Below are 12,500 nucleotides of genomic sequence, written 5' to 3'. Positions count from 1 at the left end.
ATCTGTCCATCCCCCACCCCTCAGGGAGGTAAGGGTGGTGGAGGTGGTGGTGGTGGTGGGGGGGGTGAAGGAGAATCAGCGAGGATACGGAGCGGTATGGTGAATCACTCTGATTGGATAACGAATTGAATGATTAGAGCTGGGGCGAGCAAAGTTACGCAGAAATCTCAGCTCCTCATCGGCCAATCAACACGCTCCTTCATCAACCAATCAAGCCTGCTACTTGTCCCCTCAAAGCGGTCGCACTGCATGGGGGGGGGGTTGCAGGGAGGGGGTTACTGTATTTGCTCGACTGTGTGCCTTTCTCTCCATCTCTCTCTCTCTCTCTCTCTCTCTCTCTCTCACAACACATCACTCTGTCTTTGGTACAGCTGCCCTCGTCCTTCTCCGTGGGAGACGGAGAATTCTCAAAGCCACAATTACCACACAGAACTATCAATTTCCCCTTCAATTAACCCTGTGGGAAGAGAGGGGACAGGGGAGAGGAAGGAGAGAGCGGAGAAAGGGGATGAGAGATTCAAATTTGGGATGAAGAGGGCCATTTCTGCACGTCATCCACCCCTCCCTCTCTCCCTCCTTTCCCCCTAGGGTGCAGTCATATGTTTGGGCTGAGGAGGGAAGAGTGTTACACTTCCTCAGGGTGAACTTGACCCCGGCACCGGGGGTCAAACAAGTTACTATACAGCACAGCCCCTATCCTCATTAGCAGCAAATAGGCCCAGCCACTGCTGCACTAATGCAGACTATATGTTAATAACTAGGGCTCAAACCACAGCGCAGAGCTGCTGAAAGCTACCTTCCATGAGAAAGAGACAGAAAGAGAGACACAGCTGTGGGGAGGAGGATGGAGGGAGAGAAAAGAGAGGGGAAAAAAGGAGGAGAGAGAGGGAGGGATAAGGAGGGGGCGTGAGCCAGGAGTTGTGTTTCTTAGATCAGCAACTAAGGGCCTTCGCCCCGTAACAACGGACAACTGTGACGGCATGCCTGCTCTCTGTGCTCTGCTCCCCTCTCCCCCCTCTTTTCTCCTTCCCTTCCCTGCCTCCTCCCTCCTCCCATCCCTCCACCCACTCTCTGAGCAAACCCCTGGGGGAGCCAGTCAAACCAAACCCAGCCTTCAGCAAAGTTTTGCAGGCAAACTTTTCACAAAGCCCCAGAATGCCGTATGCCTGCCTGCCTGACACCACGAAGCATGCCAAGGTTTCAATGCCAGCCGCCCTCCCCCCGTGCTCCTTTTTTTCTTTTTTTTCTTTAGTCCTTCCTTCCTTAGCCCCTTCCCTCCTTTATGCCGATGACTTTCCAAAGCTAATGTGCTGTTCCTAACTGACCTTTAGACAATGGAAACCTGCAGCAGCAGAAGTTGCCGATTAGGGCTACAGGTTGTGTGCAGCAGTGCCCTTCATTGAACTGGCATCTATGAGAGCCCATAGGCATTGTGGCGTCTGCTAAGCCAACACTCAATGGCAGCCTTTCAACCTGGTAATAAATGTCGTTAGATCTTGAAGAAAATATTCCTCCGTGTTTTCTCCATTACTTACTGATTGTAAATACTTCAAAAGAAAGCCTCATACTGGAAAAAAAATAAGAGGAAAAAAAAAAACGGACTGACACAGAAACAAAGTAGGAATCTGTTAAACAGTTACATTTCCCGCTGTTGTTTGTCAGTTTCATTTGAAGATTACGGCTACAAAAATGTCTGTTTTTGCGACTTCAAAGCACAACTAATTCTGTCCAGGGACAAGTAGGTGTGTTAACAAAACACTGCATTCACATTTGACCATATTCATCGAATGGTTTATAAATCAAGATATAATTATGTGTAGATTGAGCATTATGAGTAGAAAAAGTGCATTTCAATGTGAACTTATAAACACATTCCTTACTTCTCTTATCTGAGGTCTGACAGCATTCAAAGCAAAAAAAAATATTGATATTTATTTTATTTCACAGATTTATTTAATAAAAGTCTTAATTTGAGAATTCAGTTTTCACTATATCTTTCAGAGATCTCTTCCATTCATGGTAAAATAAAATCATTCTAGCCGTTTAAAAAAATCCCCTTCTCAGGGACTGTTTTAAATTGATAAGACTATCGATTGACCTTGCATTGTCTTGCGGCGTCTTGTCACTTCAGTCAAATAGAATAAAGTAGTTTTATTGAAATGTGTCTTGAGAAAGAGGCAAATGGAGGTAAATTGTGATGACAGCTTGGTTGTAATGAAGAGGCTGAGGGAACACAGAGCTGTGATAATTAGAGACAACAGGCATGACAGGGAGAGGAGGAGAGAGGGAGAGAGGGAGAGCACAGACGGGGGGAAGAGAGGACGGAGAGGATAAGGAGAGTGAGCGGGAATAAGAGGAGAGGAGAGGAGAGAGAGCGAGTGTTGAGTCTTTCACAGTAAGTGACTGTCGGAGCTCCGACAGGGAAAAGAACACTTGCCGACCAACCGTGGACCAGAAATGAAGGCAGACCTAGCAACTGCAGGCATGCATTGTGTGTGTGTGTGTGTATGTGTGTGTGTGTGTGTGTGTGTGTGTGTGTGTGTGTGTGTGTACGCGGCACGCGTTTGTGTCAGAAGACTGACACATTCACATCTTTCCCTATACATTTGTACAACTGGCTGAGAAAGCGGTGAGTGACTGAGTTGCAAAAAAAAAAAAAAAAAAAAAAACATCTACAACCAGGGAAGGAAGAACTAGCTGCAAACAAAATAAAAAAGCAAAGATAAAAAAAAAAAAAAAAACTCCTTTTAATTTAATTTACTATTGTTGTTATATGTCAACCAAAATTCGGCGGAAAGGAGGGGAAAGTGTGGGTTTGTACCATGTGTTGTTCCTTTGTAGATATACAGTAGAGCAGTGAGAATATGAAGGCAGTATATTAAACGACATCATTCTCTTTTAGCTCAGGAGTAACGGATTTTAATTAATTGTTAATAGCAAAAAAAAAAAAAAAAAGATCCTGGTAGCTTTTGTATTTTTTCAAAGTTGAGCTGATACACTAAACTTGTAAATTTAAAACAAAAACATACGAGAAAAAAAAGAAAACTTGGCTTTCATGCAAACAAATCTGATCAACTGTTATTGTGCATTTGAATAATATCAAATGCAGCCTGCAAGAAAAAAATTTTAAATTACCCAGCTTATTTGAATGGCGAACTCAGAACCAAAATTCTGTCAGCGAATCAAAGCCCAAACTCTTCAGCTGCTCTTTACTTCTTCTTTTTGACCATTTTTTTTCTTTCCTCTTGTCTCTTGTCCGCTCCTCTCCTCTCCTCTCACCGCCTGACCAATGTTCCCTGCCGGCTAACGGCTAGCGCTGCTTCAAAGGCCAACGGCACAAAACACACACACACACACACACACACTCACACACACACACCCTCTACCCTCTGTATCCTGAAGAACAGGAGAGTTGGCTCTAATTCACAGGCTGGTAAAGCAGTGGTGGACAGCAGTCTTGATCTGCCAGGATTAGGCTACTTTTATTTCCCTGAGAACCACGAGGAGGAGGGGAGGGGGGGGGGAGGCCGGCGGGGTTGGGGTGGAGGGTGGGCGGCTGTGGGTACTCAGATCCTTCTACAAATGTCAGACAACGACCGGTGACCGGGGCCACAGGGATACACACACACATGGACACACATTCATATGCGCGACGTCATGCACACACACACACACACACACACACACACACACCTGCCCAAAAGACTGGTGCCACCCAGAAAAGAGACCGTCCCGTCATCTCCTCACACTGAGAGGCAGAGGGGATGTGGGGGCAAGATGGGAGCAAAAGAGGAGGAGGAGGAGGAGGGAGCGAGGGGAGGAAGGAGGGAGCAAAAGAGGGAGGGAGAGGGGGATTACACAATTATTCAAATAACAGCTGGGAATAATCTAGTGGCAGATGTCTCTCGGTCAACAATGCCCACCACACACAGGCGTGCATGTGAGAGTTTCAATGCCCAGCAAACAGCCACAGAGTAGAAAGCAGGCCCCCGATGTACCAGCACAAGCTAATCACCACCGGCAACACAACTCCTGTCCAAAAAGCCCCCTCGATCCCCAGGGCTCTGTCTCTGTGGGGCTGGTGCTCTGTCTTCAAAAGTTTTTTTTTTTTTTTTTGATTTTGTTTTCTTTTCACCCTCCATCAGAATAAACACTCTATGGAAAATCATGACCGAGGCGCTAGTTTTCCCCAAAATACTCGACGACTTAACAATGAAACGTGTGAAAAGCAGGAGTTGGGAAAATGGTGACCTGTTTGCTTTTTCTTCTTCTCTCCGCCAGCCGTCTGAAAAACAGAACCTAAAACCTGAGGAATTCTGTCTGCGGAGAGGGGTGGAGGGTCATCCTGCTGATTGACAGGTAATTGTAGTTGGACACGCATGCATGTCGTGCGCGCTCACACATCGACGGACACACACACACACACACACACACACAGAGAGAGAGAGAGAGGACCACAGCATCCCTCTTGTCTTTGAGTGATCTCCAAGACTCTCGATAGCGGCAATAGCGATCGCGATCCCCCCCCCCCACCCCCCACCCCTCCTCCCCTCCCACCTCTCCCTCCCCTTTCTCCCCTCTCTGAAAGGGCACTGTAGGAGCCTTAGAGTCCGCACCCCCCACCGGGCAAAGCCTGTATAGTCTCTTCACCTCAAGAGCCACGGGAAAGCAGGAGGAGGAGGACAGAAGTCGACAGAGACACAGACGCAGACAGAGAGGGAGCTTTCGGTCTTTGCTGTGGGCCATATCATATTTACTTCTAAAAACGTTCAATCTGAATATTTATTCCCCCGCACACCCCGTGAGATTTGTAAAGGTAAATTCATGGGCACGTTCCCCCTCTAATACTGACTAAACTTCAAATGGGGTGATATGCAGAAGACGAAGCAGGAAGGACAGGCCTCGAGAGCGATGAGAGCAGGCTCTGTCAATCTGTCAACCCTGGCAGCCTATTGTGATTTGGGTTAACACTGGTTAACAGCTCGTCCTGTCAAGGGATGGATCACCCCACAGCGCCTCACATGCTAATAGCTTAAGTAGGCATCCCATGTCCCCCGGAACTAATACCACAAATACTAATACCATAAAAGAACAGCGTACGCCAACGCTCCAGCCTCACTTTTGCCTGCGTTAGCCAGCACCCCAATACTTTACGGATTAGTAAACATAATGAGATGCATTTAAATGGTTATTACTTCCTCGGCCCGGGATGGGGAGGAACAGGGACAGGGGGAGATACTGGGCTTCTAAGGGCCTATCATCATACATTAATGTGAAGCTATCCAGGTTGAAGCAATACAAATATGCTCATGCAAATCAATAATAAAAAATGTATAAGGTCATGATAAATGTGATAATTGGAGTGAAAACAACTAAACTCAGAACAGCGACGACAGGCCAAATTAAAAATAAATGCGAGCAGTTTTATTTAGCATGAAAGGGAAATTGATAAAAGTGTGATGTGTGAAACTGGAAAGTGTGTTTAGGTAACGGTATCCAATGAATTGTGCAGAGAGATTTGAATTAAATCACTGAGAGTGGAGAGTTTATGGACCTAGATGTGAATCCCTGTGTGCTCCTCCTCTCGCTTCACCATTCCCCATGTGGGAATCTCAGCGCTATCGGAGCGCTCGCTTGGCCGCCTGGCGGATTTTAGTGCTGCTCCGCTACGAGGAGATGAGCGTTTTAGATCTGTGTAACGCCTCTCCACAGGCAGATGGTTTATGAAATGTGCAAAACGCCGTGTGTATATTTGTGTGCGTGTGCGTGTGTGTCTCCGTAACGTTCTGAGTCCTGCGCTGTACAGCTGTCACCGACCCTTCACAGCCCTCCTTTCAATGCACATTAAAGCAGGCTGCAGAAAGTTTAGTCACATTGTTGTTTTTGAACGGAGCTTTGCAGCGATCTGTTCCCTCGGTTCCCCGCCGATTGACGGCTGCCCTGTCAGTTTGTCGCAGCGCTTTGGAAAACACCAACGGCTCTCTGATGAAGTGCTTACAAAAGGTCATAGGGTGGGAGGCGGCGGAGAGGAGGGGAGCCGACTACTGAGAGAGGGAGGCAGCGGGGAAAGAAAAGGGAGACGGGACAGAGTGAAGGAAAATCCATAACACAAATACAGCTGTCAGAACCAATGCAGAGTTAGCAGGGGACGCAGCGACCGATGAGAGATTTTTTTTTTTTTTTTTTTTTTTTATGAGGATGCTCTGTCTTGAACACACCAGGCATCCCTTCAGTTTCCACACACATGCCTCGGGCTCTTCCTATTTCTCTGCTTCTACTGTCCGTCTCACGTACTGTACCTGGCTGTGACACACTTAGCGCTACCGACCTCATGACTCTCATTCTCTGTGTCCCTCTCTCTCTCTCTCTCTCTCTCTCTCTCTTGCTCTGTGAAATCAAGCTTGGTAACTATAACTGCCTTACTCCATGATGTGCTCTCATTCCCCCAGTCTCCAGAAGTGCAGCCCTGTTCTCCGGTCCTCCCCTCCAGCTCCAGCTCCCTGGCCTCAGGTGCTGGCCCCTGGCTGCCAAGCATACTCTGGAGAGGCTGATCTAATGCTTCCTTAGCTATAATGACCCACGCCTAAAACACTCGGACTGTCGTTTCCCTCTCTTTATCCAGCCATTTACTCATACCCTCTCTCTCTCTCTCTCCTCTTTCTCTCTCAATCTGTCTGTCTCTCTCCATGTTGTAGCTTCCCTTTCCACCCTGGCCCATAGGAAACAGTCCCTTCCTCTCTGAGTCGTTGGTTCACTCCCTCCCACATCCATCAGCTGTTAATGGGCCGGTGCTCTCTGGCGCTGAAGAAAAGCCACCAGAGCCAAGCTGCCTCCCAGGCACCACACACACACACACACTTACCAAAAAAAAAAGAAGAAGAAAAAAAAAAAACTTATGGAATGTCACCTCTGAAATACATGGATATGTTAATGACCACAGGCTGATCTGTGAAGTCAGGCAAGATGTTGAACTTATCGATCAGACAGGGAGAAAAGTTAGTACTGGGAGCGCTGTCATCACATGCAATAATACAGACAAGGGACCTGCCAGCTTCCCCTGAAGCTCATACAGGTGGTCAACTTCCTAAAGAGCTCCTCCACCTCTTCCTCATCCTCCATCAGCTCCTCGTCTGCCCTGCCGCACCTTTTCTGTATGACACCGCTTTCTGACCCGTCGTAAAAACACATCTCATCTTTGAAAAATGTGTGGGATTTATTATGTGCACACACACACAGGGACACACACACACACACACGCGCGCATACACATATTCAGTGCACAACTTCTCCCAAATAACAGGTTCAATTAGAACCACATGTATAATCAGGCCTCAGTCTAAAGAAATGTAGCGGCAGCTCCGCACTCTAGTCAATCACTCCTGCACACAAGCAGAACATTCCCCCACTCGCTCCCCGCTCACGTACAATAACACCTTCAATTCATTCGTTAATTTGTCAATTAGTTGTTCTAATTCATTTACAACAATTTGGTTTTATTTAAGAGGTAAGCAGTAATTGCTATTATAATGGCACAATATCAGTGCACTGTATTGTAATTTTTCTGTGATTATACTGGGAGAGAGGTACAGTTTTTACTTTTTCATTTTTCATTTCAATAGAAGAAGACAATTCCATTTGATAAAAATCACTTACATGTAGTTAATTCTAATTATCAACGCTATAACTATGTTTAATTGACAATTTTAACAAGGTGGTTACGGTGTTGTTACCTACTATAGAATAATGCATGTTGTCATACTACGGTATGTGACTCTTTCTAGATTTAAAGACCAACACACACGCGCTTGCCACAGCCCTGCTGTAACGACAGCTTCAGTACCAACACTTGAAACAATTCCATTTTTTAAAAAATGCTTGTTGCTGCCTGCACAGAAATATTTATTTCCTCAAATCCCCTCTATAAAGGATATTGAAATTTTAACCATTTCAGCTTTTAAGCAGGTAATGCACTAAGTGCTACAATAGAAGTAAATCTGTGCGCATCTAGCATGGGTCAAACTCTACATGTATAGCAATGTCATATACGGGTGCTCTTCAGCATCACTTTGGAGCAAAAAGCCCACTCAGACTTGTGGGTTCTGGATAGCAGGAGGGCTTTAATGAAGAGAGAGAGAGAGATGGAGAGACGGACAGGCGAGCCATCAACACTACCGACGCACAGGACATTTAAAACTTCAAATACTGTCCATTTTCACTCAAGCAGGACAGGTGAATTTAGAAAAAGCACTCTCGTGTACACACACACACACTTAGATATATACACTCTTCCACACATACATTCACACACGCTCATGCTTGAGGTAAGGACTCTCTGAGTGAGTTTATGGACTAACACAATCATGTTGGTGGCTTTTAATCCTGCTGAAGGGGTTTTAAAGCGCATGAGATTCATAGCCATTATTGCCTGTCTCTAGACAGTCTCCAACATGGTCCCAGTCACACCCTGGTGCACACACACACACACACACACACACACACACACACACATGCACAGAGACACACATGCACAGAGACATAGACACATTTTGAAAACATATATCTTTGTCCACACAAAAGTCTGAGCTCAAAATCATCAGTGGAGTAATGTGTCAGTGAGCATAACAGATATAACTGCACAGAGAACAGACTTTCAACCTGAGAAAACCATTCTCAGCAGTACATAAACCGCGATTACAAACAATGAAACAAAACAGGACATATAAAAGAAACAGCTGTTGAGGAGGAAAGAAAAGAAGGAAAAGTGTTGGAACAACTCAGATGAAAAAAGTGGTTGCCCTGAGGCAAACACACACATACACACGGACACACAATAGCCGACAGAGAGCAGAGAAAGTCAATGTTTCTCTGACACTTCTGGCTTCCTGAACACGTACACTCGGCTTTTTTCAGAATAACTCCTTCTACTTCTCAAGTGCCCTCTTTCTTATCTCACTGTCTACCATACTCTTTTCATAAAAAACTTTGTAAGTGGTGTGATAGCCAATCAATGACCACAGTACTACAAAGAAAAGATAACTTTAAAGTGATTTTGTACTGATGGTAAGTGCTGTTTTTTTAAAATAAATAAATAAATAAATAAATAAAAATAGAGAAAGGTGAATTCCTCTCTTTTTCAACAAAATCACACAATTTTGTCCCAACTCCACAACTGGTATTTCTTTTTGAATTCATGGAGGTCTTTGAAATAACTATATTTTCACATAAGGCATTAACAATTAACTTGTATATTCAGTAACCTAATTTGTGTCTTGTAAAGAAAATCACGCCTGCAACTCCACAGTTCCAATCATCACTCTCTGAACTGAGTCACTTGAACTGCTGAACCTTCATTTTACAGAACAGAAATCAAACAGCAGAGAGAACGAGCAGAATTAACTCTGTAAAATGAAAAAGAAAATCAAAATCACAATCAAGTTAATTATTCTTTACATATTTCTAGGAAACAAATTGAATCATATTTATTAAAGTTCATGGGTGCAGAGAACAAAATATTGGGGCATATGGTTAACACACAATCGTGTGAAGTATTTTCATATTAATTGGAAAAGGATTAATTTATGAAGAAATAAAAATTTATTCAACCGTTTGATATTGTCTAAAATTAGCAAATTGGCCTAACTAATAAGAGGCCCCAGATGCTGATGCAGATTTATAGGTTTTAAATAAGCTGCAACATTGGGCTGCGTTAATGAGGAATCGCAAATTTAATGTGCACCTTATGTGTAAATAAAAAACGTAGTGTGTGATTCTTTCAAATAATAATAATAATAATAAAAATACACTTTAAAAAAAAAAAAAAAATCCCGCATACTTTACACCACCGCTCCAAGCTCACTGCAAAAATACCTGTTTTCTTGTCTGACGCCAGAAATGTGACAAGGTCATAAAATGTGATGAAGAGCTTTTTCATTCCCGCTGGATCTTCTATTAAAGTGCAATTAAAAGTATGTCATCACGTCGTGGAAATGCCAGAACAGAGGACAGAGGGAGATACAACAGGAGAGAGGCAGAGGGAAGGGACATAGTAAATAAAATTAATTATGCCAAATGCCCCGGCGCCCATCAATCAAGGGGCAATAATGCCCATGTCAGGGTGTGCACCCACACGGCCTGCCTTTTCTCTCAATGACAGACAACCAATAGCAATTAATTGTCATTTCATCTCTCCCTCTTTTTCTGCATCCCTCCATCATGCGGGACATCAGTCCACGTGACATGCGGAAATGTTTTAGCTGATGTTTGATATTTCAGGCGATGGAGGCAGATTTATTTTAGGAAAAAGAAATAACAATAAAATTTTACAACACTTTAGCTGCTGTTAGAAAGTTTCAGTCTGTCCACCGGATTGAAAAAGACGCACAGTTGTTAAGCGATTGTTAAATGTAATTTATCAATCAAAAATAAACAAAAATAGGCTATTAAAAAATATAGGCCAGTTTTTTCCTTATAGAGAAAAAATCAGCAGATACACGGCCTCGTTTTCCTTTATGCCTTCTCTTTCAGACGGTTTGGTTAATTGCAAAAAACAAAAGGGGAAAAGACGTAGGCCATGCAGAGATTTTAGTTAAGATTTCAACCCCCCTCTAGGTGTAAAACCATTCTATTTTCTCTGTCAGATCTATTAGTCTAATCTATCTGGGAATGCAGTTCCTATTTTATCATGAGAAGCAAAGACCGTCTCTCTTTTCTCCCATTCAATTGTCTAATGCTAGAATCAGGAAAAAAAGGCTCACTCGCATGAATGCTGTAATGCACTAATAATCACTGTCTATAATCGTGCGGATTAGACCCGTTTTAATATTCATCATTAAATCTGGAATTAAACTTATGCAGGAACAAAGTCACGGCCTGCTGTTAAGACTTTAAGCTGTGTAGGCTATTTGTGCTGTTTAATCCAATAAGAATATATGGAAAATAAAGTGTAGCCAATAAAACAGTCAAATTAAACTTAGTGATGTCACAAAAACACGGTCCCAATTTCCAGAGTCCAAATCGTTTTAAAACACTGCAGGCTGTGTGATGTAGTGACCTATGTCCAAAAGAAGACTTTAATTTTCTTAAGTAGGCTGAGACAATAATTAGATCAGTTATCTTCAATATATATGGGCTGAAATAGTAAGTCTTCCCCATACTTTTAAACGTTTAGTTACCGTTTAATTATGAGAAAATAATACACGACTCAAAAATGAAAGACATCGTAGCTGGTGTGAACTACCAGAATAGAGCAATGAAAAGGGATTCAAACGATTCTCAAGCGGGTGTGTAAAATTATCACCGTCTAACTTATCTCGGTGTTTATTATCAAACCTCAGAAAGGGTGATTGTCGGGAGCGCAAAGTTGAGTCTGTTGCTTCCATTCAAATCTGCACCCGACATCTTAGTTAGTCTTAGCCACTGAAAAAAACTTTTTTTTTTTTTTTTTTTCATGAGTGAAGATTTCAGACCCCGACACCTTCCATGAGCACTGGCCCTCTCAACCCAACTATTCCTCCACAAATTGTAAGACAAAAATAAAAAGATGTACCCCACAGGAACAAATATCGATTAAAACAAACTGGACTCTTGATAGGTCAAAGCACGTGTGAAACTGGTGGAGAGGCCGAGAGAAACTTTTTTTTTCGAGCATCGTTTTTTTTTCTTTTGGATTACAGAAATTGGAAAGAAAGAGGGAAAGGGGAAAAAACACCTCAAATATGTTTCCTTTGAAAAAAAAGTGCCTGTAAGAGTTTCGCGTTTAGACGCCAATGAAGAGAATCAAAGTTAATATCGGATATGGACGGAGGGAAGAGCACAACCCCGACAGCACCCTCTAATAACCTAAAATACACTGTTATTATTAGGCTGATTTGAAGAAGTTTCACAAACTGCAGCGAAAGTTGGATCCCGAATTGTTTTATCGTTTAGTTATGTGTGTATCACAGAGAGTTTCAATGAAGGCACAGGGAGGAAAGAGGGAAGGGGGAAAAAAGAAGGTGTAGATAGTGTTATCAACCTGTTCTCTTGTTTTCTGAAGAAGTCAACTTTCACGCCAGTGGTTGGACCATGTGGACAGCCCGCTTCTGTTCCTCAAACCCCCGGCGAGTCCACTCTCTCGCGGCGACAAAGGGGGCACAAACCGACGGGACCAAAAAATAAAAAAAGAAAGAACAGAGAGGAGAGAGAGAGAGGGAGAGAAAGAGAAATCTAGGATCTAAGACCGCAGGACCATTACTTTAAACGACAAAGCGTACTCGTTAGTCCTTTCCTTTTCCCTTTTGTGTGCGTCCTCTCTCCTCGGAGTGGCCCCTCTGGAGTGAAGTCAGAACAATACTGCCGCTAAAACTCTGGCACAGTATACGCAAGTTGACGCGGAGAAAGAGCGCAGCTTCTCGGCTTGTTTTGGTGCGTCTGGTTCCCCCGCTATCTCTTCAAGTGGCTTATTCAGCGTGTATAACCTCTCCACCGGTCCTCAGTTTTTGGCATCCCGTCTGTTGCTTGCT

At 43.7% G+C, this 12,500-nt stretch overlaps 1 protein-coding gene across 1 annotated transcript in view; it reads right to left on the bottom strand.

The window, feature by feature from the left end:
• foxp4 (forkhead box P4) overlaps positions 1–12,500 on the bottom strand; it is a 105,997-nt gene that overhangs the window by 93,447 nt on the left and 50 nt on the right. Inside the window, exon 1 of the mRNA XM_030052538.1 lies at positions 12,014–12,500. This exon is cut by the window's right edge and continues 50 nt beyond it. The gene's annotated coding sequence lies outside the window, so the exon portion shown is untranslated. The remainder of the gene's footprint in view (positions 1–12,013) is intronic.

This window comes from Myripristis murdjan, chromosome 5 (genome assembly GCF_902150065.1).
Source record: "Myripristis murdjan chromosome 5, fMyrMur1.1, whole genome shotgun sequence".
Taxonomy (NCBI): domain Eukaryota; kingdom Metazoa; phylum Chordata; class Actinopteri; order Holocentriformes; family Holocentridae; genus Myripristis; species Myripristis murdjan.
The sequence above is the reverse complement of the archived record's forward strand: the minus strand, read 5'-3'. Positions and strand labels throughout refer to the sequence as shown.